Source organism: Macaca fascicularis, chromosome X (genome assembly GCF_037993035.2).
Source record: "Macaca fascicularis isolate 582-1 chromosome X, T2T-MFA8v1.1".
NCBI classification, from domain to species: Eukaryota; Metazoa; Chordata; class Mammalia; order Primates; family Cercopithecidae; genus Macaca; species Macaca fascicularis.
Window position 1 is genome coordinate 27,205,165 of NC_088395.1, and position 24,967 is coordinate 27,230,131.

Genomic DNA, 24,967 nt, shown 5'->3' on the forward strand with positions numbered 1-24,967 from the left:
ATACAACTCTCACCTCACCCCCAAAATTAGTGACAATAATGAAAAATAGGGAATGAAACATCATTTACTGCTATGACAGGAAAAGGCTCCAATAACATGTCAGAAGCATGTACATCAGGTACAATACAGTTTGGTCATGGTTGAAAAAAACAACTGGGAGCAGATTTAAAAAACAACAACTCTGTGTTGAGAAAACCTAGCAGCATTTTTCCTAAAGGACCCTGCTAAATGAATATCTTCTATATTGGAGGGACTGAGATTATTACGTAGGGCTTCTTTACCAACCACACAAGTGAAAGCAGAATAGCAGATGAAAAACACAAGGTTGATTAGTACTAGTTTCTGAAGTCTAGAAGCAATGCTACAATGCACTTACAAACCAGGCATAAATTTTCTTTGAAAAATACACGCCAACTAACACAATGAGATTTTATTTCATATCCATGAGAATGGCTAAAATTAAATGAATGACAAAACTGCATGTTGACAGAGTTGTGAGCAACCAGAACTCTCATACATTGTTGGCTGGAGTGTAAAATGGTATAACATTTCAGAAAAAGTTCTGGCAGTTTCTTAATAAAATAACAATGTATCTACCATGTGACAAGCAATTCTCTCAAGTGTTTGGCCAGGAAAAATGAAAACATATGTTTCCAGTAAGACCTTTAAATATCATTCACAAAAGTTATATAAATAATAGCCCAAACTGTATGCAGTTCAGAGGGTCAATCAATAGGAGAATGAACAAACTGTGGCATACTCAGTTAATAGAACACTATTCATCAGAAGAAAGGAACAAATTACTGATACACTCAACAACCTGGATAGATTTCAAAATCATGCTGAGCAAAAGAGGCCTTATACCAAACAATGTCTACTCTTTATTGTATTATATTCTATACTATATTCACAAGTGGAATAATATGTATTGCATTACTCTGCATATATGAAATTTTAGAAGAAGTAAAAGTAATATGCAGAGAAAAATATTGGAATATTATTTGCCTCTGGAGTGGTAAGAACCAAGATTTTCTCAGAAAGGGGATAAGAGAACTTACAGGGGTGATATAATGTTTTATGTCTTGATAGATTGGGTTATATAGGTACATGCATCTGTCAAAACTCAGCAAATGTATATTTAAGATTAACACATTGCCTTATATGTAAATTTTATATCAAAAGAAGAAACACAGCAAACAAATTTTACTATAGTTAACGATCTCCCTGCCGATGCATTTAGAGGGGAGGGTACTAATGTCTGAAAATCCATTTGAAATGCATAAAACATAAGATGGATTAATGGATGGATACATAAATGGCTAGATGGTACAAATGTGTTATAAAAAGTATAGGAAAATGTTAATAGTAGAATCCAAGTGTTGGGAATATGGAAATTCACTGTAACATTCTTTAAACTTTATGTTTGAAATTTTTCACAATATATTTTGAAAAAAAATACATAGATTCCTTTAAAAAAAAAACTCCACAAAGTGAGATATTATGTTATTTTAATCTGACTTCTTACCAAAGCAGCCAGCCAACTGAACCATTATTTCTTCTCCTTCAACCTTTATTTCAGGATCAGGGGGTACATGTGCAGGTTTGTTATATGGGTAAATCGCAAGTTACTGGGTTTTGGTGTGCAAATGATTTCATCACCCAGGTGGTAAGCATAGTATTTGATAGATAGTTTAACAACCCTCACCCTCCTCCTACTCTCCACCCTCAGTAGGCCCTGGTGCCTATTATTCCCCTTTTTGTGTCCATGTGTACTCAATATTTAGCTCCCACTTACAAGTGAGAACATGAGGTATTTGGTTTTCTGTTCCTGCATTAATTTGCTTTGGATAATAGCCTCCACCTGCATCCATACTCTTGGCTGTACTCTTGTTGCTACAAAGGACATGATTTAATTCTTTTTCGTGGCTCTATAGTATTCCATAGTGTGTATGTATCACATTTCCTTTATACAGTCCACTGTTGATGGACATATAAGTTGATTTCATGTCTTTGTTATTGTGAATACTGCTACGATGAACATATGAGTGCATATGTCCTTTTCGTAGAATGATTAATACTTCTTTGAGTGTATACCCAGTAAGGAGATTGCTGGGTTGAATGGTAATTCTCTTTTAAGTACTTTGAGAAATTGCCAAACTCTTTCCTACAGTGACCCACCAGCAGTGAATTTAAACCAATTTAAAAGAAAGAGATAAAGACTAAAAAGAACAAGACACTCTTTAATGAAACAGGTATTTGTTCAACAGAGGACTAGTGTTGCAAAGTATCCAGAGAAAAAAATACAAGTAGACAAGGACCCCAGTAGGAAGCTGTAAGATAGCCAAACTTCTTCTCACTGACACTGAATAGCTTAGTGGCTAAATATGGAAAGGAAAGAAGCAGCTTCCAATCTCTGAGCTCAAATGTAAAGCATTTGATCTTAAATATGGTTTACATCACCTGAAAAAGGAGTCAAGTCAATGTTACCTTCATTTGTGTGGAATCCGGGCCCAGCTATGTCTGCTGAGAGCTGGACACTTGTTGGGACAACCTGTCTGTGGAAAGGTGTTACCCACTTTAGGTCTCCTGAGAGCTGCTCTGTCGCTCAATGAAGCTCCTCTCTGTCTTGCTCACCTTCCAGTCATCCGTGTACCTCATTCTTCCTGGACATTGGACAAGAACTCGGAACCTGCCAAATGGCAGGACTGAAAGAGCTGTAACACAAACAGGGCTGAAACATGCCCCCTGCTCACCACGTTGCAAGTGACAAGAAAGAGAGAAGAGCTGCAGCCCCAGAGAGGGTGTCATAGCCCTTTAGAGAGCCCAGCCCTAGGGGCTCCCCAAACCAGGGCTGTGACACCCTCTTTGGGACTCTGCGGTTCCTGGCATCTCCAAGCTTCTAGGTGCCACTGCGTTACCCTTGTTCAGATGCAGGTGCCCACAGTGGAAGCTGCTTGTGGTGCATCTTAGGCTTCCATGGAGCCTTAGGCTTCCACGGAGCTGATGCCTGTGCCAGCACCTGGAACTGCCCGCCCCATCATGGCAGCCAGCATGCCTGGCTGTATGCAACAGCTGTACCCCATGCTCACTTGCTCACACACTCCTTGCCACTCCATACCTGGCCCGCCCTTGGCGGGTGTGGGATCCAGGCTGATAGCACAAGCCAAGTGCAGCCTGCCAGGCTGAGTGGGTGGAATGAGCCCAGTGTGTCACAGTAAACTCAGGCACAGGCGCCACTGGCCACAGAGGCTTCCAGCTAAACAAGCGACACCCTACAGATCCTGTGAAAAAATATTTATGTTAAAACTCAGCTCCATGAAAAATTAGAATAAATTATTTCTTTCAGACACAAAAGAGACATATACAGAACCAAATGACTCTATATGTCCAAAGACAATGGCAATGAATTCCAAAAAGTAAACATGATTTAGACAAATCTTTGTGATCACAATGTAATCAATGACTCAACAAACCTTCAAAAAAGAAATAAACCTAAGAAACAGTATCCTTAATGAATGAGTTAAAGAAAATGTCAAAACTTACATTGAAGAATATCTTAAAAATAGTAGGACTAAGAACACACAATTTAATATCTAAGAAGATGTTTTTCTACACAAACAAGAAGGTTAAATCACTAAGCATTTCCAATACTAATAAAGAAACTACAAAACTACTTCATTTTAAAATATTAGTAAACGAAAAATATAAATACATCAAAGGAAATGTATTCATACAGATTCAGCAAATATAAAAGTGGAATATCATGGAACTTGCCTGTAGTCCCACCTACTCGGGAGGCTGAGGCAAGATAACTGCTTGAACATGGGAGGTGGAAGTTGCAGTGAGTCGAGGTTGTGCCACTGCATTCCAGCCTGAGCAACAGAGTGAGACACCGTCTCAGAAAAAAAAAAAAAAAAAGTGGAATATCTTCTTTCGAACATACAAAATAGCAGTATTGACAAATAATTTCAAATAAACATGCACCAGCTAACCTAATCAAACTAACTTAATCAAAACAAAGAAACAAAACTAGGCTAAACTAAACTAAACCTTGCAATATGCCAATATGCTGGTAGGCCCAGGCTACAGTTTTCCATCATCTGAAGCTTACTATTCTCTTTAATAACCTGTAAAAGAGAACCAACGTAATCTGGAAGCAAGGGGTGGTTGGATGTTAGTTGTTCTACGTATGATTTTTTTAGGCACTGAAAACTAAATTTCCCCAAGGGTGTTTTATTTGCTTTTTGCATAAATTATTTGTCAGAAAACATAGTTTTATTGTTCACCACCATGGTAAAGTTGTAGGGGATGGAGGTTATTATGAAAAAGGATCTCTCTCTGCCCTGTACTTCCCTCTCCTCCCCTACAATCTGTTCTTCTCTCCTTCCTTCTCTTCTGCTCTCCCTCATCCCTTTCCTAGTAATTCCACTTTTCATTAAGCTATGGCTGATGCCTGGTCTCTTCTGGCAGGCAAAGAAAGGAGACATCCTATGGACAGGGATAATTGCCTGTAATCATCAGGATTGCTTCGCAGGACCACTTTGTGCTTTGAGATGCAGAAAGGCCAGTACAGAGTGGCATGATGTTGCCCACATTCACTCTTGAATTAGCTTTTATGGGGAGGAAACAGTACGTTACAGTAGGGATTTATTGGAATTGGGAAGGTACTAAACACAATGCAGAGAAGATAAAACCACACTGCAAAGGGGACAATTTGAGATGACTATCTCTTTTACCTGTGTATGATGGAGAAGGGGAAAAATTTTCTGGGTTTGGTATGGGAAGGACTAAAGCTAATTCTTGAGATATGGTTGGAAAATATAGAAAATCAGATGATGAAAAAATTACCACTAATTTTACCATACTGGCAAGGTATTTAAGACTTGAAACATTTTTTTCTCTGTATTTTTAATAAATGCTATCTGTGATCAATTGTGTATACCATTCTTACTTTTTATTAAAGTTATTTGTAAAAATATGAGAAATGTAGGAAATTAGAGTAATGATGAAAAACCATCACTCCAAATCCCACCACGCAGATATGACTCATCATTTGTGCTTTACTATATTTATTATTATTTTTATAACAGTTTATATCATTCAGAATATATTGAAATTTTAAAAATAGTTAACTCAGGATATTCATAAATCCTACATTGAAGATTTTTTAATGGTAGGGACAACAATATAATGACTACAAAAATGACTCAATTCATCCAATATAATATTTAAAGTTAAAAAAATCTTTAAATTTTCCTACTAAAAGCAGGATTATTATAATTTTCTATTCAAGTATGCATCTGTGGATAGAGAGAAAACTCATTTTGGGTTGCAATTTCATCCAGAAAAGTCTCCAAAACAGTTTAGTTATTATTACTAATTATTGGGTTAGGACATCAAGAGGTTTAGTTCATGTCATCCTCAAAAAATGACAAGATTTTCTCACTAAATCATAAGATGAGAGACACAAGAAAAATTAAACAACACAAAACAATACTGTAAAATCTTCTAATGCTGGACTGATCTTGTAATTATTGTAAGAAAAGAACTTTGGCAAGCACCAAAAACCATTCACTTTGAGTGGCAGAATCCACCTGGTAATGAATTATCCAAAGATACGCTGCATTCAGGGCATTCAGTCTGTTAAGGAAAGTCAATTTTAACTATTATTTAACTATCCTAGATGTTAGCATTAATTAATTTTGGAAAAAGTCTTCAGGTAGTATTTTGAAGAAAGGTGCATGGTTAGTATATTTTCTAAGCTCTTGACTTTTCAAGGATAAAATTATTTTTCTCCATGAATGAAAAACAATTTAGCTTGATTCTCAAGTCACCACATTTTCCTCCTAGGAAGTCTAAAAGTATGAATTCATTGTCCTCTGGTACATCATATTGAAAACCAAAAACTAAAGTCAATCTTGTTCTCATTCTTTTCTAGGTAACTTATTTTTCTTCCTAGATTTTATAGGTTTGTACATTAAACTTTGTAATGTATTCCACTTGGTATAGTATCTAGAAATGGTTTTCCTAAGTTTTTTCTGATGTTCAATGAACATTTCAATCTTCACACTCGGGGCAGTGTTTTTTTGGTTATTGTTCAAAAATTAATTTTTCATCAATTATAACTGATCAAATGGTTATTGCTTCTTTGTCTTTGTCTCTTATTTCCAAACTTTGTATTTAAATTATCCACCTGTGTCAGCACAATCATCACTATATGTAGTAAACTCCTTGATTTTTAAATTTTTATTCATTTTTTAAAATATTTTTTTGAAATGGAATCTTGCTCTGTCACCAGGCAGGAGTGCATTGGCGTGATCTCTGCTAATTGCAACCTCCGCCTCCTGGGTTCAAGCGATTCTTCTGCCTCAGCCTTCCAAGTAGCTGGGATTACAGGTGCCTGCCACCACGCTTAGCTAATTTTTGTATTTTTAGTAGAGATGGGGTTTCACCATGTTGACCAGGCTGTGCTCAAACTCCTGACCTCAAATGATTTGCCCACCTTGGCTTCCCAAAGTGCTGGGATTACAGGTGTGAGCCACCATACCTGGCCTGTCTCTTGTTAACATTTTACAACTTCTCCAGCTACTCAGCTACAATAGAACATTATTTTAATGAAAACCTGGCTTTACTGCTCATTAACAATGAAATCTGCTACTCCATTTCATTTGCCCTAAAATCTTTCCTTATTTCTAATTTCATCACATTTTATCTATTTATTTATTTATTTATTTTGAGATGGAGTCTCACTCTGTTGCTCAGACTGGAGTGAGGTGGCTCAATCTTGGCTCATTGCAGCTTCCACCTCCTGGGTTCAAGCGATTCTCCTGCCTCAGCCTCCCAAGTAGCTAAGATTACAGGTGTGTGCCACCATGTCTGGCTAATTTTTGTATTTTTAGTAGAGCTGGGGTTTCACCATATTGACCATGCTGGTCTTGAACTGCTGACCTCAAGTGATTTGCTGCTTCGGTCTCCTAAAGTGCTGGGATTATAGGCGCAAGCCACTGTATCCAGTCCACATTTTGTTTCGATTAATCCTGTTGTCTTTTCACTTGAGCCTGGTGAATCTTGGCTTTCTTACACTTTAGAACTTAAAATTTGTCTTGCATTCTTTGTGAATGTCAAACATTTCCAAATTATTGGTCTGATTAATGTGAGCTATTATTTCAGATGTAGGCTGAAGGAAAACAGAATATGTCATCCCCAAATGCCTCTTCAACATAAGCTTATTTTAAGCTGAAGACAATCAAGAAGGAGTAAATGCAGGAAAAGGTCTCTCTACATTTTTCTGCTTAAAGACGGGATAAAAATTCTCCTTCACTGAAGACAATTCTAGAGTATTATCAGTCCAGACTTAGCACCAGAGGAATCTTCAAACAAACCTTACTCCATTAGTTTATTTCCATATATTTACCTTCCCCAAATTTCCCGCCTTTGGAAGCCTAAAACTACTTTAGTTTGTACTGTAATTTCTCTAAATTTACTCTTCTTTGTTGAAGATGCTAGATAAGCCAGGGTTCTAAGCCATCACTTTGAGTTACTTTTAGATGAAGTCTATCCGCTGTGATGTGAGCTGCAAGTGTTAATACACTCTTGTTGCTTCTCTTGTCAATTTGTTTTCTGTTCGAGTTTCAACAGAAAACCTAAAATGGGTAGAGGGAAAGTTTTGCCTCCTTTACAATGCTCTATCTTTGAGCTTTCAGGATTGTTTCCCCTCTTCATGAGAATATACTTTTAGGACCATCTATCCTTGCTTTCCCCCACAGATAAGTTGGACAAAGAATTTATGTTTAATTCTTTCAAAAACTCTCTTTCAGATAGACTAAGCTGCTACTCCTCACTCAATTTTACAGCTCTCTCTTTCTCTCTATTTTTTTGAAACAGGAGCATTGAGACAAATTGGTATTTCAGTTTTATTGGTCTCACTCCTGATATTTGATAGGAAGGTAGTGTTTGGGGAACTGAAACCAAATAGTTTAATGTCTTAAGTAATAGCTAACTAAACATTTTATACCACTCTGTTATGCTGCTTTTTGTTGTTGTTGCCGTTGTTGTTGTTGTTGTTTTAAAAGTTTCAGAGAAGAAACAAAGTTAAAGAGGAAAAAAAAGCCCTCATAATCAATGCGTTTCATTACAGGAACTTCAAAAAATATTATAACAAAATATTTTAATAATATTTCATCAAATGTTAATCTCAAATCAATTTGCTATCTTTGTTGACTGAGAAAAACAAACAAAAAGGGCACACCTTCATTATTCCTTAAATAGTTATGGCTATTATGCTCTAAAGTGGTGGTTCTCAAACAGTAGTAATTTTGCCCCCAGGGAACATTTGGCAATGTCTGGAGATATTTTCAGTTGTCCCAACTGGGCAGAGGAAAGTGGCACTATCATTTAGTTGATAAAAGCCTAGGATCCTACTAAAAATCCTATAGTGTACAGGAGAGCACCCCACAACAAAAAATTATGCAACCCAAAACATCTGTAGTGCCTAGGATAAGAAGCCCTGTTCTCTTGTTCTAGCGCCTGCTGGTCTCTTCTATCTTAATTATTTTAAGGAGAAATTTTGGGGCTTAAGATATTTTTGCATGAGTAAGAGCTAAGCCTCCACATAGATTATTTCTTCCTTAGGAATTGTGCAGCCTGATTGTACAGATCCTGACAATAATTCACAGGCCGTTTCAAACTGTCAAGATCTCTTGATCAAATACTTTATTAAAATATTCAACAAAGACATGATTTTGAGAGACCAAAGTTCACTTTATTTTAAATAAAATTTCTGCAATGTATCAGAAAATTAGGCAGTATGTTCTCAAATAACTGAAATGACAGTTTGGCTGGAGAAAACACTCGGGAGGCTGAGGCAGGAGAATGGCGTAAACCAGGGAGGCGGAGCTTGCAGTGAGCTGAGATCTGGCCACTACACTCCAGCCCAGGCGACAGCGCGAGACTCCCTCTCAAAAAAAAAAAAAAAAAAAAAAGTGACAAACAATATTTGAGCTCAGACATGCTAACTGGAGGAAAAAAGTCATCTTCTCTGAATTAGTTCTTTTTTTAATAGGTGAAGTTTGAAAAATAATATGTAGACTTTTATCTGCTAAATAGATATAAAAGATTTTTAACCAAGCATTGAAGAGATAAAACAGATAAAACTATTACCCAATCATTAAAATAGATTTAATGAAAATAATTTTGAGGCAAGTCAAAATATTGTAATTGCTGTGTTTTCTTAAAAAATTTCTTCCTCTATTCCCACAAGCATTAGTCAGAATGATTCAGCCAGTAATCAGCAAAGCCAGCCCAGAGGGAAAGAAAGTTAAGTATAAAAAGTGTGAAAAGGATAAGGATATGATGTTGGAATCTATATGACTTCAGAGACAATTAATTTAGTGAAATATAGTAAACAACATTGGAATCATGTAGATATAGTGAGAGGCAAAAAGGACAGTAATACTGTACTAAAATATCTAGCTCTACCTATCTAATATGATATCCTAATCTAACGGGCAGCCACATCACAAACTTTAATGGAGTAATTTGGTGATTGTACATTCTGTCTCCCTAAAACTTTAAGTGTATCATATTTATCGCCATTAACATTAATGGAAAAATCTACAAGAGTTTGAGTTATAAACATGAATAGCTGTTTGGGGAGAACAGGAAAACCATCTGTAAGTGGGAAATCATGTTAACTATTAGAGCATAATTTTATATTTGAAAATAAAATATCAATTGATTTATGCAATTGATTAAAAATTAGACAAAACCTTTTAAGCACATAAAATTACTTGAAATAGTTATTAACAAGGAAGGGTGTGTGGACTGGACTATGAGACTTGACTTAAATCATAATCAGCCATCTATTGGAATATCCAGAATTTTAAATATGTTATTTCTCCCCAGATTGATCTGTAGTTCTATTAAATTTACAATAAAAATCTCAGCAGGTTTTAATTTGGCTTTCTTTTTGTGTATGTGGAAATTAACCAGATGACTATAAAATTTATATGGTAAAGAAAATCCAAATCAATTTAGATTAAACTGAGAAAACTTATTTTACTGGATACTGAGATTTATTGTAGAGCTAAAGTATTTATGACAGCATGATATTGGTGAATGAAAGCAAAAATATATTTTATTATCCTCCTGCAAATGGTTGAACACAATTAAGATAAGCAAACCAGTGTTTCTTGCATCATTAAGGAAGAAGTTTAAACATAATGTGGAGAAAAAAAAGACAGTCATCCACAAAAGAATGTATGCTAGGTGATTCCTTTCACATCAAAAGTAAGGAAAATTAATATATGTTGTTAAGTTATGATAGTGCTTACCTTGTCAAAGAGGAAGTTATAGAGTTCAGGATGGGGCATATGAAGAGTGGTGCAAAAATATTTAATTTAATTTCTAGAATGGGTGATGGTCACTCAAGTATGATTACTTTGTGACAATTCAGTGATATGTATACTCTGGAGTTGTGAATATTTCTGTAAGAATTTTGCACTTTAATTAAAATAAATAAAAGAGGACTTCTACTGGTCTATAAGGAACGATTTGTTAAAGTTGCAAATGCATCAAATGTAATGAATATTAATGAGTTCATGATGTTATTCAAAAAATCTTATTGGTCACCACTGGATGCTGCTAAGGCACAATTTCATCACTCTGAACATTGATAAATAGAAGGAAATAATACAAATTTATCTTCCATTTCCCATACAATCTCTATGTCAGAGGAAACAAATAATTGGTGAAGGAAGTTCTTCCTCATAAAAAAAAACTTCTGCTAAAAAATACAGAAGGTATGATAGTATTATAAAATTGCAATTTTAAAATCTAATGAAATAATGGAAATAGCCAATAAATTTCAATGGATGCTCAAACTTTCAGGTAAAGTTGTGATGGATACATTTATAATGGTGGGATAAGATTGATACCACATGACCCTAGTGATCAGTCTTAGTATAACAAATAACTGGACACCACTATATTATTTGCCTCCTATTATGATCCAATAGGAAATAAACAGCATCACCTTTAAAATATTTTGTCAGAATATTGCTTCTTTATACAACAAAGCCTATAGATCTATCTGAAGTTTACAGGAAATATGGGGTTTGGAGAATGGGTATATAGTATAAAAAGTAGAAGCGGACCATGAGGAAAGAAAAGTAAAATTTATAATATAGGTCATTTTATAGGACAAGTGACCTAGTTTAACAAATCAATGGCATTAACAAAAAGTGAGGATTCTGTTACAGAGTAAAAGGGATGCTAGAGACCTAATAACCAAAAGTAATTTATGGGATTTATTTGAATCCTAATTTAAAAGAAAAAAATGGGAAGTCGCCTTTGAGATAACTAGGAAACTCAAATATGGATCAGGTAATCATTGGTATTAAGAAATAATTGTTAATTAAGTATGATAATAGTAGAGTGATTATGTTATTTAAAAGGCCCTGATCAGTTAGATATTCTAAATGAAAAAATTGCAGTTGAAATGACATTACATCTTTGGTTCGTTTCTAACTTCTCCCAAAAATTTTTACTTACATACACACACACTCACACACATACACTCACACACACACATGCATATCATAAATATGGGTATTGCTGCTCCCTAATATCACCAGACAACCTGTTAATAAAGAAACGCTAGATTTGTTCAAAATCATCTCAGGAAGGAAGAGTACCATTGTGATAGAGTCTTAGCAGTTTCTCAAGCTTGAGTGGTTTAAGGCAGGGAGCTGAGTGGGATTGGGAAAAGTTCATAATATAATAATTTATGACTAGTGGACACAGTGATGCATCAAGGATCTTAAAGCAAGTCTTCATAAATAAGTTGTTGTTTTATAAGTGAGCTGTTTACCCAGATGAGACTATTCTCTTTGATAAATTAATTTGTAGGAATTTCCTGAAGTGAACAATGAAGTTATTCATTATTTTAGTCTTACCTTTCCAGAGCAAAGGATTCCTGGAAAGAAAACGAAGCAATTAAGTCATGTTAACCTAGATGATCTTAATTCTCAGGAGATAAACAAGATTTGAAAAATATTGATAACTGCTTAAGCTTCATTGGGTATAAAGAGTCAGTTAATTCTATTTCTTTCTATAGTTCTATGTTAACTTAAAAACATCCATAATAGAAGCATTTCACCAATGTTGAGGTAGTCTTCTTTCATACAATCTAAGGAAGCTACTTGGTTGCAGATGAACATTTGGAAAACTAAAGAAAGAATTGGTTTCCAAAGGACTGGGCAGAAAAGGGACTGGATAAACCTAAGGAAAAATACAAAATGTACTAATGTTGTGGTTAGAAGATAGTTATCTGATGTAGATTATTTTGAATTAAAACACCTGCAAAATGGGCATTTTAACTAATTTTGAGTACTTAACATAAACTAGATAATCTGTAAATATATAATATGTATCATATCATCTAACTCTTACAAAAGCCCTGTGAAATTGGAATTCTCTGTAGCGGCAGTTTAGTTTACTAACACTTGGCAAGCTTCAGTTATGTGTCTAAGGATAAAAGACTAGAAATAGGTGGAATAAGATTCCAATAGATCCTCCTCTGACTCCAAAAACTTAGAGCTAAATTGCTGCAATAAACAAGTTTTACTTCACAAAATGGAATGAAAGGTTTTCTTTTCTAAAGTATTATTTTCATTTTTTAGCATACAGAAACCTCACACTTCATATGGATTCCAGTGCTTCTGAACGTGTCCAACATGCTTTGAGAAAAGAATGTGACCCTAAGACCTATCTGAAGAGAACAGAAGTAACTCCGTAAATGGTGTTTATACTTAAATGCTCAAGTTGGACAAATATTATTGCAGCCGAATTTCACTTACAGTCTTGATAAATGGATGAGAGCCCCGACTTTGAACTACCAGCACTTAGACACAGCTGAGAATCTGGTCATTTGTCAACATTATTGCTTGCTTTCATTTTAGAAACACAAGCAATGTGCTCACGCACTAACATTAGTGCATACAGAATATGCAATCTGTCATCATCATCAACAAATATTTATGGAGCACTCACTGTATGTAAGCTAGTTTCAGAAGTTGCAATGGAAATTTATATAGAATAGAGAAACCATCCTATTTTTTTTCCCTTCCTTTTCTTTTCATTCACACATATGTTTCTAAGCACTCTGAATGCTCTCTCTCTCTCTATATATATATACACACACATATATGTATATATATAAATATATAATTATATTATATAGGTGTAATTACAGTTGTATATATGGAGAGTATGCAAAATATATATGTTTCTAAGCATTGTGAATGCACTCTCTTACTATATATAATTATAATGATACATATATTATATATATATAATTTGCCCATTAGAAATCTGATGACTTTAGGAAATTAAAAATCTCTTTTTGTTCTCTGAAATGATTTATATTGACTTTCAGTTCTTTAGTAATGATTCTTCGGCAAAGAAGGTGGAGATTTTAAAATATGACTTAAAGGAGAGATCAATCAGGCATTAGATTGGAGTTATCACTCTATTTTGCATTTGAAAAGGAAAGAAACATAAAAGATGTTTTCACTTGAAGATACTGCCGGCTATGGATACTGTTTTCAGTAGATATCAGAAAGAAGCTTGCTCATTTTCCTATGGACACTTACGTGTCCCGACCCGGAATTCAGTTAGTTCTGCTATAGTTTATATCTCACAAACCTATTTACTAAGCAAATGTTATTTTGGCCCTGATATTATCCTTATACAAGCGATGACAAAGATATTTTAATTTCATTTTTGCAAAGGAGAAATTTGTAACAGTATTTGTTTAAAATATGCTATAATTCACCTACTTTTGAGTAGAACTGGTGCTGGTGACAAAGAGAGATCACTGGATTACTAGGCAACATACATTAAGTACTACTTTTAGTTTTAAAAAAGTCATTCGTGATTAACTTCATTTATTTTAACTAAATGACTATCAAGTTTAGCTATCATTTGAAATTAGAGAGGATTAATTACACATTTTAATCTATTTATTTTGAGATGCTGCTGACTCAGCATCTCAAATTACTCACAATTTAAAGACAACCTTTCATGCTTTCAGTAGAGGGTATGTAGTATAAACATCACCACATTAAAACTTACATTGATTATAATATTGGTTCCAAAGTGAGAAAGTTAAAATATACAAAAATATGAGAGATATATATACCTTACCAACATTTTCTATTTGTGTAAGGTGAGAGGTTAAAATGAAAACACACATAGTTTGTTTGCTTTGGAAGGCTACTTTTGGTTAGGAAGAGGACAGCAGAGAAAAATAAGCAATACTTGCGTCATCAGATCAGTAATAACAATAGCTAATATTTATTGCGTTCTCAACATGTGCCAGTCCTTGCTTTAAGCCCAGTTTATCCGTTTATCCTCTCCTTTAAACTTTGCATCATATGCAGTAGGTACTGTTTTTTTCCTAATATGCAGATGACAAATCCTGAAGTGTAAGTGCTAGTAAATGGAAGAGCCAGAAAATAAATGTAAGACAATGCACCTCCTGAGACTGTGTTTTTAGTCACTATGCTCTATATCCTTACACATCAGCAAGGTGGTAGCTTCAAGTCACAGAAAAACAAATATAATACTGGTTGAGTAGGAAAAAACCAACATAATATGTGAAAATATTCAACATGAACATATGACTAAGGCACATTTATTTTGTCCAGTATTTTATTATGAAAAATCTCAAGCATACAGAAAATTTGAAAGAATCATACAATTAACACTCATATATGCACCACCTAGATCCTACAAATCATATTTACATCTTTGCTTGATCAATTTTATATCCATTCAGGAATCTATCGATCCATCTTATTTTTAATCCATTTTTAAAGTACGTTCAGCCACCTGATTTTGTCACTATAACAGTACAGAAAAAAACAAAAGGCCTGTTTAGAGAGAGTCTTAGAAAACTAATGTTTTTATCATACCACAATTGGGCACTTGTTTTTAATTGTCTATTTAATAGACTCTAGGTTCTAATAGACTCTATTAGATACCAGTTAATGTCTAAATCTATATCTTGCTTCCAAAATGCAGTTGTGATGATTTAATGAGGAAAAGATATACAACACTTAGCACTGTACTCTGCATAGAGTAAGCTGGTGTTCAATAAAGTATGGCCAAAAAAATGATACTACTGAGAAAAGCAAAAGCAACCAATCCATTGGCTTATACTGCACAGAATCAGCTATTATACTGGAGGACTTAGAACAAGACAGAATAAGAAAATCCTTAAAAGAGGGAGAAGAGAGTATTCATGCAATATTTTATATCTGTATCCATAAATTTTTGAAAAATTTTAGGTTATTAAAATTAATCAAGTAAAAAAAGATGAAAACAAAGATCAGAAGCTATTTAGAATAAAGAGAGATGAATTCACCAGGGAATGCAGAAATATTATCACATGAACATGTTTACCTAACTCTCTATGAAAACAAAAGCATTTAAGGAGCTGAGTTAATATAGTCCAAGTACATTGCTCTTTGGAGATCTAAACTGGAGTACCCTGAACAACCAATTATCTCTTAAACTGTCTCTATAATGTGTTTTTTTGTGAACAGTACTTTTCTCGAGTCCTTAAAGACATCAACTAAAAGTTATAGATGAACTTAAATTGCAAACAAACAATTATTTACTACAAATACTTTAGCACCTCTGATAAACAGGTAATAAATATAACTTTCTCTTGTGAAAATTGAAGCATTTAATAAATTTCTTCTTCCAAAACTTACCACATCCTTACATAGAAAAAAATGTCACAAATATGATTATAAGCAAGGTTAACCATAACCTTAAAAGTAAATTTGGACTTCTATTGATGTAGGTGTAATCAGCCATGACACCACAGCACAAACCAGAAAGAAAAAAAACAAGTCATTTTAGCCTGAATAACTTTAAAAAGCAAGTGAAATAGTTCACTCAGTTGAAAACAAAATAACAGAGAATCAAAAATATGTGATTTTGGTATTGGAGGAAAGAAAAGGAAAGAATATTGCCTTGAGGTGGGTTTACCAGAATGAATTGGCTGCAAAATACCGCTAAATGCTTGAATGGTGGAATTATTTGTAATCTTCATTTTGATGCTTAGGAATGCTAGCCCAATGCATTGGTTTTAAAATAAGATTGGCTGTTATCAAGATACTATTTTGCAATTTATTTTGGTAAAAGTATACCAAAATAAATCTGCTCTAAGGGTCATTACTGGTTAGGGATTTTAAGAGTCAACCCAATAAATAGGATATTGGGAATCTTTAGGTATCCTATTAACAGACCTGAGGTTTGTACTTAGTATATGGAGTCACAGATCAGTGTTTTTTATACTGTTTCTTTATTTAGGGCATGAATGATAAAAGATAAATCATTTATGTGTAAGAAAGGCTAATCACAAATGTATACACAATATTAATTTGTATTTTTTCTTGTTAAACAGATTCCAAATAAACAGAATGAAATGCCCTTTGAAATGGAATGGTATCAAACTTGTCCCTAATACTCTTAAACATGTATTTATATTAATTCTAAATATAAGAAGGTTATGATCTATTTCCAAATTTGCCTATCTTTTATTAGGATGTACAGAGGGTACTTCTGTCCTGATAAACGTTTTAAGATACCCATTCAGATAAACATCATGGATGCACTTATAAACCTGGCAGAGTCCCTGATCCAAGTGGTTTTATATTTTGAAAAGATAAACAGGGTTAGGTAGTTTTTGCTTCTATACTTATATACATTCAAAAGGTTGTCTTTAAAAATATTTATTCTATTAGGCAATAGAAGAAAAGAATTTATTCACAGATATTGATATCGTGTGTTGATATGGTTTGGCTACGACCCCACCCAAATCTCATCTTGAATTCTGATGCATTGTGGGAAGGACTCAGTGGGATGTGATTAAATCATGGGGGCAGGTCTTTCCTGTGATGTTCTCAGGATAGTGAATAAGTCTCATGAGATCTAATTGCTTTAAAAATGGGAGTTTCCCTGCATAAGCTCTCTTTTTTTGCCTGCTGCAATCCCTGTAAGATGTGACTTGCTCCTCCGTGCCTTCTGTCATGATTGTGAGGCCTCCCCCACCATATGGAACTGTGAGTCCAATAAAACCTCTTTATTCTGTAAATTGCCCAGTTTCAGGTATATCTTTATCAGTAGCATGAGAATTGACTAATAAAGTAAATTGTTCCCAGTAGAGTGGGGCACTGCTGAAAAGATGCCTGAAAATGTGGAAGCGACTTTGGAACTGGTCAACACACAGAGGCTGGAACAGTTTGGAGGGCTCAAAAGAAGACAGGAAAATGTGGGAAATTTTGGAACTCCCTAGAGACTTGTTGAATGGTTTTGACCAAAATGCTGACAATGATATGGACAATGAAATACAGGCTGAGGTGGTCTCAGATGGAGATGAGGAACTTGTTGGGAACTGGAGCAGAGGAGGCTCTTGCTATGTTTTAACAAAGAGATATGCAGCATTTTGCTCCCATCCTAGAGATTTGTGGAACTTTGAACTTGAGAGAGATGATTTAGGGTATCCAGCAGAAGAATTTTCTAAGCAGCAAAGCATTCAAGAAGTGACTTGGGCACTGTTACAGGCATCCGGTTTTAAAAGGGAAACAGCACATAAAAGTTTTTAAAAATTGCTGCCTGACAATGTGATAGAAAAGAAAATCCCATTTTCTGAGGAGAAATTCAAGGTGGCTGCAGATATTTGTGTAAGTAATGAGGAGCCAAACATTATTCACCAATATAATGAAGAAAATGTCTCCAAGGCATGTGAGAGACCTTTGCAGCAGCCCCTGCCATCACAGGCCTAGAGGTTTAGGAGGAAAAAATGATTTTGTGGGCTGGGCCCAGGGTCCCTCTGCTGCGTGCAGTCTAGGGACTTGGTTCCCAGCGTCCCAGCCTCAACAGCCATGACTAAAAGGGGCCAAGGTACAGATTGGGCTGTTGCTTCAGAGGGTGGAAACCCCAAGCCTTGGCAGCTTTCACATGGGGTTGAGCCTGCAGGTGCACAGAAGTCAAGAATTGAAGTTTGGGAACCTCCACCTAGATTTCAGAAGATGTATGGAAATGCCTGAATGCCCAGGCAGAAGTTTGCTGCCAGGGTGGGGCCCTCATGGAGAACCTTGGCTAGGGCAGCACAGTAGGGAAATATGGGGTTGGAGCCCCCATGCACAGTCCCTACTGGGGCACCACCTAGTGGAGCTGTGAGAAGAGGGCCACTGTCCTCCAGACCCCAGAGTGGTAGATCCATCGACAGCTTGCAAGGTGCACCTGGAAAAGCTGCAGACACCCAATGCCAGCTCATGAAAGCAGCCAGGAGTGGGGCTGCACTCTGCAAAGCCACAGAGGCACAGCTGCCCAAGACCATGGGAACCCACCTCTTGCATCGGCGGGACCTGTATGTGAGATGCAGAGTGAAAGGAGATCATTTTGGAGCTTTAAGATGTGACTGCCCTGCTGGATTCTGGACTTGCATAGGCCCTGTAGTCCCCTTTGTTTTGGCCAATTTCTCTGATTTGGAACAGCTGTATCTACCCAATGCCTGTACCCCCATGATAACTAGGACGTAACTAACTTGTTTTGGATTTTACAGGCTCATAGGTGGAAGGGACGTGCCTTGTCTTGGATGAGACTTTGGACTGTGGACTTTTGAGTTAATGCTGAAATGAGTTAAGACTTTGGGGGACTGTTGGGAAGGCATGATTGGTTTTGAAATGTGAGGACATGAGATTTGGGAGGGGCTGGATTGGAATGATATGGTTTGGTTGTGTCCCCACCCAAACCTCATCTTGAATTCCCATGTGTTGTGGAAGGGGCCCAGTGGGAGGTGATCGACTCATGAGGCAGGTCTTTCCTGTGTTGTTCTTGTGACAGTGAATAAGTCTCACGAGATCTGAAGGTTTTAAAAATGGGAGTTTCCCTGCACAGGCTCTCTTTTTTTTGCCTGCTGCCATCCATGTAAGATGTGACTTGTTCCTCCTTACCTTCTGCCATGATTGTGAGGCCTCCTAAGCCACATGGAACTGTGAGTCCAATTAAACTTCTTTCTTTTGTAAATTGCCCAGGTTTGGGTATGTCTTTATCAGCAGTGTGAAAATGGACTAATACATGTGTTTTGATCAACAATATCCTACCATTATATGTATCTTATCAAATAATAAATCTGATCTGAAATATAATGAAAATGAAATAAAATGAAAATATATAAGAAACCAAGAAAATTTAATCTTTCCCTCTTTTTGACCTTCGGCCTCTGTTATGTATTTCTTTTCAGACAGAAGAAGTAAATCCACGGTATTCCAAAGATTCTACTGAGAACATCGCCTGGTATAAACTCAAATGTGGAGAATGTTTCCAGAAATTTCCCAGATGATTTGAATAAGGATGAAAGTTTCTCTAACTATATTTAAAACAGGGAGGAAAAAACAGGAGAATGGGAACATCATGCAACATGAGAAACCTAATCTAATTTAACTAGGCCAAGTATAAGAATAATAATGGATTTTAACTACATTATAAATGAAAATAAAAGTTATGATTTTACCAAATCATCTATCAGAACTGAGTAGATACACGAAGAGACCTAGGGACCAGGGTGTACTTTATCACGCTATGGGAAACAGTTTGAAAAGTTTCTGGCAATTAATAATAATAAGAGTCTAGATTGGTAAGTCAACTGTTAGGGGAATTCGCCAGGAAGAAGCAGGCAGAAAGATAAGTGAGCATTCAGCCTGCCTATGTATTCAGCAATGTCCACTGGAGGACAGCCAGTATGTGTTCTGGCAGGAAAATGGTGTTAGGGAAATCTGTTCATTGGGAATCAATAAAATTACTAAAAGGCAATGCTGCATGTGATGGAGGCTTGGCTTAAGGTAGTATCAAGGCAGTTAAATGGACCAAGTACTAAAATGTCTGCTCAGAGATGGGGAAACAGCAAGAATCTAGTGAATTAACTAGAGTATGAAGGAATGGCTTTTGCCAAGCATATAGTCAAGAGCCAGATACCAGAAAAAAGAGCAGAATCAGCATCAAAGGTGACTTGAAGCTGATCAACAGAACTATTAACCAAGACAGTTACAAAGCCTCCATGAGAAATAAGATTATTCTGAAGGGTGATATTGGTTGGATCCTGAACTTTCTAATTAATTGGCCCCCAAACACGTACTTTGATAGATGAAGGACCAAGGAGTCAGGCAATGTATTACAATCAACTGAAAAATTAAGGTGAAACGTGATGATTCTTAGAATATGGTTGTACCATAAGCCAATATGCCCACATGTATTGAAAACAATGGTGTCATTAGGTATACTGAACACAATAGTATTTTCCTATTGAATTCCCTGAAGAAGAGTTTTCCTGCTGCATAATAACAAAATTTTGTATTATTTGGCACCAAACAGTCTGTTTCAGCCAAAGTTCTTTTTTTAAGGCAATAGACACTGACTCTAAGTAACTTAAGCCAAATGTAAATTTATTGGATGAATAGCTGTAGTTAATAGAATAAAAAGGAAGGCTTAAGAACCAAGCTCAGGAGATGAGTAGAAAACAAAGGAGTCATGAGTAATACAGACATAACCAATATCATGCTACAGAAACAACTAGGACATGGTATTGGTTTGGTATCATTTTGGTGGACTTAGATGCTGCCAGCATGTCATCGCAGGCCTGACTAAATTCTCAACTATCCTTCCATCATCACATGTTTTTAGATTAAAATCCCGAAGTGGGGCATGTGATGAACTGAACCTAAAACACAGGCTTACATTTAAATTTACAGAAGATGGTAAGAGGGAATATTCCTTCCACCCACCCTCAGCCTAGACAACCATTGTTCAGCTCTCTGCCATTGTAGATTGGTTTTGTATTTTCCAGAATTTTATATAAATGGAATCATAGCATATGTATTCTTTTTTATCTGGCTCCTTTTGCACAGCATGATGTTTTTGAAATTTTTTTGCATGATATTCTATGTATTAATAACTTGTTCTCCTTTATTGCTGAATAGGATTCCATACATATACCAAAATTTGTTTATCTATTCATCTATTGATGGGCTGAGGGTTGTTTCGATATTTGCTATGCGTAAATATGGATAATTATCTATGCATATACATAAATATGGATAAAGTCGCTATAAACATTCATATACAGTAATGTGCCACATAACAATGTTTTGGTCAATGATGGACTGCATACACAACTGTGGTCCCATAATATAATAATGCCATATTTTTACTGTACCTTTTCCATGTTTAGCTATGTTTGGATACACTAATACTTACCAATGTGTTACAATTACCTATAATAATCAGTACAGTAACAGGCTGTACAGGTTTGTAGCCTAGAAACAATAGGTTATACCACATAGCCTATGTGTGTAGTAGGCTGTTCAATCAGTATTTGTGATGTTTGGACAACAAAATCACCTAAGGACCCCTTTCTCAGAACATATCCCAGTTGTTAAGTAATAAATAACTGTACAAATATTTGTGTGGACATGTCTTCATTCTTGGAGAAGAGCAATTGCTGTATTATATGGTAAGAATATTTTTGACTTTGTAAGAAATTACCAAGTTACTTTCCAAGATAGTTTTACCATTTGCATTCCTACCAGAAATGTAGGAGTGTTTCACATACTAAGATTAGGTATATCTAACTTTTAAATTAACTACTCCATTAGATGTGCAGTAATATTTTATTGTGATTTTAATTTGAATTTTGCTGATGACTAATAATGCTGATTGTCTTTTCATGTGTTTTTTGGCCCATTTGTATATCTTCCTTCTTTGGTAAATTGTCTGCTCAGTCTGCCTGTAACAGATTGCATTTTCTAAAACCAGCCATAAAAATATCTACTGTCCCACATGCTTTTCTTACAGTGTGATTTTAACACACTCACCATCAAGAGACAGCGGTCCATGTTTAATTTCCTTAAATTTGGGCAGTCTTTTAACTTCTGAGGATAGGTCATTAAGTGCCATAAAAGGTGATATTGCTTCACCTAGTTCTCTTGGGATGGATGTTTACTCTTGGAATTCAGCCACGATGCAGTGAGGAAACACAAGCAGCCACATGGAGAAGCCACATGTAGGTGTTCTGGCCAAAAGCCCCTTTTAAGGTCCCAGACAAAAGTCAGCATTAACTACCAGACATGTGAATGAATAAACTTTTAAATGATTCTAGCCTCTACTTGCAGATTCAGATTCAGTCTCTGCCTTCATCTTGCAAGCTGAGGCCTCAGACATTATGGAACAGAGACATGCTTACCCTGATGTGCCCGGCAGAAATTCCTCAACACCAGAATTCATGAGCATAATAAAAGAGTTTTTCATTTACACCATTAGGTTGAGGATGGATTGCTAGGTAGTAATATATAAGTAAAACACAAGTTTTGAGATGCAGTCAAGTATTTAAAGACTCCTTGAACAGAAATAACATTTTACTTTTTTAAGTTCAGGGGTACATGTTTGTAGGGAGACCCCCTGAAACTATTGCTACAGAATAAAATATGAAATGCTCCTGATTATTGTAAATACAAAATTGCATGCAGGATTTTGTAAAAAGAATGCCAGGTTGGACTGCCAGAGTGAGCCAACAGCACATGATGTGCTTCCCCCTGCAGAGAGCCTATGAATGGACGTGCAGTCAGGGAGGTTTCACATCACCAAGATTCCTATCCCAGAAAAGCAGATGTTCATACCTCTGGGAATGGAATGCGACCCTTGTAGAGAGCCTATAAATGGACGCATGGGGGGCACTTGTCCATATGGATAAGATAGGGCTATAAACGCCCTCATCTTGCCACGGCTCTTCTAGGCCTCTTTAGGGTTAAGGCATACTCCCTTCTGAGAATTTCTGGTCTAACCGGTTGTCTAGCTTCACGTCCTGTTTCTATGGATTGTTTATAACCAGCTTTTGCTGCAACTGTTACTGCTGATTAATATCTTGCTAATCATAGGTTATGGAAAGACTGTTTCTGTTTTAAGGCTCTGTTAGAAATTACTGATGCACGCACTATATTGTAAATTCTTATCTCTGTATACTGTACTTCTGCATACAGACGTTATGTAGAAGAATTACTTCATCCCCATGTGACCATCTCACCTCATAACCAAATGACCCTAAATCCCTCACTAACCTACCCCCACCCTCACTAAACTTAATAATAAATGCTGGTATATCCAGTGCATTGACAGCATCGCGGGACCAGTAGGTGGTGACCCCCCTGCACCCAGCTTTCACTATCTTATGTGTGTCTATTATTTCTCGACCTGCCAATCTGCCTGGGAACAAAGAGAGAGCCCCATTGCTTTGCGGGCTGCTGGCGAGATCTCACAATACATGCGCAGGTTTGTTATATAGGTAAACTTGTATAATGGGGGTTTGTTGTGCAGACTGTTTCATCACTAAGGTATTAATCCCAGTACCCATTAGTTATTTTTTTTCTGATCCTCTCCCTCTTCCTATCCTCTGCCTTCTGATAGGCCCCAATGTGTGTTGTTCCTCTCTATGTGTCCATGTGTTCTCATCATTTAGCTCATCATTAGTCATCATTCTCATCATCAAGTGAGAACACGTGGTATTCGGTTTTCTGTCCCTATATTAGTTTACTAAGGATAGACAATGGCCTCCAGCTCCATCCATGTTCCTGCAAAGGACACCATCTCATTCTTTCTTATGGCTATATAGTATTCCATGGTGTATATGTACCATATTTTCTTTATCCAGTATACCACTGATGGGCATTTAGGTTGATTCAATGTCTCCGCTATTGTGAATAATGCTGCAATGAACATATGCATGCATGTACCTTTTTAATAGAATGATTTATATTCCTTTAGATATATACCCAGTAATGGGATTGCTGGGTCAAATGGCAGTTCTGTCTTTAGGTCTTGGAAGAATCCCCACACTCTTCCACAATGGTTGAACTAATTTACACTCCTACCAACAGTGTAAAAGCATTCCTTTTTCTCCACAACGTTGCCAGCATCCATTGCTTTTTGACTTTTTAATCATAGCCATTCTGAGTAATATGAGATGGTATCTCATTGGGGTTTTGATTTGCATTTCTGTAATGATCACTGATGTTGAGCCTTTTTTTCATATGATTGTTGGCCACGTGTATGTATTCTTTTGAAGAGTGTGTGTTTCACATTCTTTGCCCACTTTTTAATGGGGTTGTTTGTTTCTCTTGCAAATTTGTTTAAGTTCCTTATAGATGCTGGATATTAGACCTCTGTCAGACGCATAATTTGCAAAATTTTTCTCCCATTCTGTAGGTTGTCTGTTTACTCTGTTGTTTCTTTTGTTGTGCAGAAGCTCTTTAGTTTAATTAGATCCCATTTGTCAATTTTTGCTTTTGTTGCAATTGCTTTTGGTATTTTCATCATGAAATCTTTGCCCATTCCTATGTGCAGAATGATATTGCCTAGGTTGTGTTCCAGGGATTTTATAGTTTTTGGTTTACATTTAAGTCTTTAATTAATCTTGAGTTGGTTTTTGTATATAAAAATTTAAATTGATCTTTCACTGTTTGCAAAGGTAATTATTTGCTTCATAGTATGTGAGTACAATTAAGTTTGTAAGAATCTGAAACTTTCTTCCAAGCTTGACCATACATGTGTGTGTGTATGTGTGTGTGTATATATATATATACACATGAGGCCGGGCACGGTGGCTCAAGCCTGTAATCCCAGCACTTTGGGAGGCTGAGACGGGCAGATCACGAGGTCAGGAGATCGAGACCATCCTGGCTAACACGGTGAAACCCCGTCTCTACTAAAAATACAAAAAAAAATAAGCCAGGCGAGGTGGCGGGCGCCTGTAGTCCCAGCTGCTCGGGAGGCTGAGGCAGGAGAATTGCGCGAACCCGGGAGGTGGAGCTTGCAGTGAGCGGAGATCTGGCCACTGCACTCC

The 24,967-nt window shown here is 36.2% G+C and overlaps 1 long non-coding RNA gene across 2 annotated transcripts in view; it reads right to left on the reverse strand.

The window, feature by feature from the left end:
- Positions 1-24,967, reverse strand: part of LOC123570946 (uncharacterized) — a 221,590-nt gene that overhangs the window by 41,440 nt on the left and 155,183 nt on the right. The window lies entirely within an intron of this gene.